This window comes from Nicotiana tomentosiformis, chromosome 11, assembly GCF_000390325.3.
Source record: "Nicotiana tomentosiformis chromosome 11, ASM39032v3, whole genome shotgun sequence".
Classification (NCBI taxonomy): Eukaryota; Viridiplantae; Streptophyta; class Magnoliopsida; order Solanales; family Solanaceae; genus Nicotiana; species Nicotiana tomentosiformis.
In genome coordinates, this window is record NC_090822.1 from 21,981,177 (window position 1) to 21,985,583 (window position 4,407).

Here is a 4,407-nt window from a genome sequence, read left to right on the forward strand (position 1 = left end):
TCCTGTATGAATTATTTTTTTTAAGAAGTAATTGTAACGACCCGACCGGTCATTTTGAGTATTTCAGCCAATTTCCCCCCATTTACTGTTCAATTTGTGTTTTACAGTTGTTATGTGACTTGTCGGAGTAATTGGTTCGGGTCCGGTGAGGTTTCGGAATGAATTGAGACACTTAGTCTCAAAGATGAAAACTTAAGTTGAAAAAGTTGATCGGATGTTGACTTATGTGTAAACGACCCCGAAATAGAGTTTTGATGATTCCAACAGCTCCCGTATGGTGATTTTGGACTTAAGAACGTGTCCGAAAAATTGTTTGGAAGTTCGTAGTTAAATTAGGCTTGAAATGACTAAAATAGAAATTTAAGTTGGAAGTTTGACCGGGGAGTTGACTTTTTGATATCGGGGTCGGAATCCGATTCTGAAAATTGAAATAGGTCTGTTATGTCATTTATGACTTGTGTGCAAAATTTGAGGTCAATCGGACTTGATTTGCTAGGTTTCGGCATCGAAGGTAGAATGTTCCGACGTCGTTTCTTCAAGAATAAGTGGTATCACATTAAGCAAATGAGCTCCAAATTCAGTTTTGATTAAAGCATTTGATCCGTAATAAAATTTCGGAGCCATAGCAAAAAGAATCGTCGAATTCGGACATCGTATGGGAGAGTTATGCCCATTTCGGTGTCAGAAAAGATTTTCCGTTGCAGCCAACTCCCAGGGTAGCGTGGGGCGCTAGGAATTGTTGGGGTTCTGGAAGCCACAGGCAGCGCCCCACGTGTCACGACCCAAAATCTCACCTGTCGTGATGGCGCCTATCTTAATATTAGGCAAGCCGAAAATCTCAATAAACCATCATATCTTTTAAATTTGAACACAAAATAATTAAATTAAGCGGAAGAGATCTCACAATTTCAAATATAACACTCTCAAAACCCGGTGTCACTGAGTACATGAGTATCTAATATGAATACAATGTCTAACTGATAAAAATCACTGTGTGAAAGTATAGAACGATACAATCTAACAGTCGCCGTGTCCGAAAGTACCTGGATCTGCACACGAGGTGCATAGTGTAATATGAGTACAACCAACTCAATAAGTAACAAGACTAACCTCTGGACTGAAAGCAATGACGATCTCCGCAGGTACAATCTAGTATAAATAATAGTACAAAAATATAGGCATGCTTTCAAGTTTAACAGTTAAACTCAGTACGAGTGAAATAGATCAATACTGCATGATATGAAGAATATGACATCTCAGTAAAAAAGACCTCATGTAAATACTGGTCACAAATTATCAGGTCACTCGATACTGTTTATGGCCAATCCATCCTAGGGGTGTTCCAACCCGTATATAAATACACATCGACTGAGAGTCAGTCACCCAATACCGTATAAGGCCTATCCAGCCCCGGGGTAATTTATCCCCAAATGCAAATGAGACGGACAAGATCCATGTCCACGTAAATTCATTACAATATAAATAAGTAAGGCAAGTCCATACCCTAGGAAAATCCACCCCGAATATATATAAAATCATCGTAAGTAAGGCTGGAAAAATGCGATTCTGCGACCAATTCTGCGATCGCAGAACCATTATGCGACCGCAAAATGGTCGCAAACCTGTCCAGTGAAGGCTATTTCTGGGCATCGCTTTTGCGACCAGCATACCCATTCCGTGGTCCATTAAGCGACCACAGACCTGCTTTCAGAGGGTTAATTTTCCTATTTTTATAACCCGATCCCATTTTGATAAATAGGATTTGGGGTTTATTTTGGGAAAATTATCTGAGGTTTTTTTAGAGAGAAGTGAGAGTGTTCTAGAGAGAGGAAATAGATGAAGTATTTTGTTTATCAAGATCTTGTCCAAACTTTGAAATCCAACAAGGAAATCTCACAAATTCTTCATCTAAGAGGTAAGGTTCCATGCCCTAGTTTTCAATTTCGAATTTGGGTAGAAGATGGTTGATTAGGAGTATGATTCATGGGTATGAGAGTATTATTTATACATGTATGTACCAAGAAGATTTGTGGAAAGATTGTTGGGCTAAAATAAGTAAAGATTGGGTTGAAGAGTAAAGAAAATCTTGTAGAAGAACCTTGTAACAAAATTTGTACACCTAGTTTTTGATAAAATGCTCAAATGAGCTGAAACCATAAAAAATCTTCCTAATTATGGTTCACTTTTGTTATGCTTCTAAATAGATTGAAGTTGCTAGAATTTTCGGAACCTCGTTGTAATGCAAGGAAGGCTCAAGAAAGATTGGAGCCGTCCACAGGTCAATTCAAGCAAGAAGGCGATTTTGAAATATCGGCCTAACTTCAAAAAGGTAAGTATCTTGCCTAATCTTGAGTAGGGGAATTACCCCTTAGGCATTGAGTCTTACGTGAAAATTGTGTAATTGAAAACTATGTACGCGAGGTGACTAGTACGTACTTGGTTTATATGTGCAAATTATATCGGTTGAAATTCGTAGACGCCCTTAAGTATTAAGTTTGAAAATTATTGTAACTTATTAAATCCCTTATTGTCATGCCTCGTTCCTTGTTTGCCGAGGTTGTTTTTATATGATAATTTGGTGTGATTGTCACTTGACTTTTATGTGAACTCTGTGTTTGTTTGAGTTGCCATTTTTATGAAAATTACTTTCATTATTGATTTTTACCTACGGATAATTTAAAGGGAAAATTTAGTTAATAAGATGAATAAATCTATTTATTTCCTGAAGGTTTGATTTAAAAGAGATGTTGTTCCTTGACGAATTACTTTTCAGTTCACGATGTTTAAAATTTAGGTATTGAATTATAAAGGTCGTGAATCATATTGAGGCAAAGTGCCAAATTGTGAAATATTATTCGGTTGAGTTGTTCACTCCTGAATATTTTGTTATTATGTTGTGCACATTATGATCGAGTCGTGTCTCCTTATTGTGGAAAAATAATGTGTTGTTGATTTCTATGGCAAGTTGTAATATTTGAGCACTTGATGTGCAATTTGTGATATGTTGTAAGATTTGAGCACTTGATGTGTAATGTGTGATATTTTGTAAGATTTAAGAACTTAATGTGCAATTTGTGATATGTTGTGATATGTGAGCACTTAAGGTGCAAGTTGTATTATGCTGTGATATTTGGGCACTTGAGGTGCGATTTGTGAAATATTGTGATATTGATACGCATGCGGTGAGATAAGGGTGGCTTGAAACGCGTGGCTAGTAGGGGAACTACTAGAAGTCATGCGGTGATATAAGGTCAGGGTGTTGAAACGCATGCGGTGAGATAAGGGTGGCTTGAAACTCGTGGCTAGTAGGGGAACTACTAGAAGTCATGCGATGTGATAAGGGTGGCTAAAACGCGGGATGCTATTTCGAAAAAAATAATTTTTAAAGAATAATATGTGAAGGATCCCGCGGTGATATAAGGAAAGATTTTGAATTTATTTATGATTTGGGACTACGAGGCGGTACCTCGGGAGTGCCCTTTTGTTGATATTTCTCTATGGTTGCACTTGCCTTTGGTTATTTTATTTTTTCGTAATTTATAAATTATTGTGTTTTGGAAATTGAAATAGGTCCGTTATATCTCTTATGACTTGTGTGCAAAATTTGAGGTCAATCGGACATGATTCGATAGGTTTCGGCATCGAATGTTGAAGTTGGAAATTTCATAATAGACTAAAGTTTCAAGTGAGTTCGCACAAGACCTAATTTAAAACGAGAATACCTCTCTTGATATGAAGAGTTATATGGTTTGTTACCTATCACAAGAAAGGTCTATGTGTCTAGTTTCCAACTCTTCAAACCGTTTGTCATTTGGACACACCTACAAGACGTTATGACCAAATTACCAAAGGCTGGAAAAATACGAATCTGCGACCAATTCTGCGATCGCAGAACCATTATGCGATCGCAGAAGTAGTTATGCGACCGTAAAATGGTCGCAAACCTGTCCAGTGAAGGCCATTTTTGGGCATCGATTTTGCGACCCGCATACCCATTCCGCGGTCCATTAAGCGACCGCAGACCTGCTTTCGGAGGGTTAATTTTTCTATTTTCATAACCCGACCCCATTTTGATAAATATGATTTGGGGTTTATTTTGGGGCAATTATCTTAGGTTTTTCTTATAGAGAAGTGAGAGTGTTCTAGAGACATGAAGTAGATGAAGTATTTTGTTCATCAAGATGTTGTCCAAACTTTGAAATCCAACAAGGAAATCTCACAAGTTCTTCATCTAAGAGGTAAGGTTCCATACCCTAGTTTTCAATTTCGAATTTGGGTAGAAAATGGTTGATTAGGAGTATGATACATGGGTATGAGAGTATTATTTATACATGTATGTACCAAGAAGATTTGTGGAAAGATTGTTGGGCTAAAATAAGTAAAGATTGGGTTGAGGAGTAAAGGAAA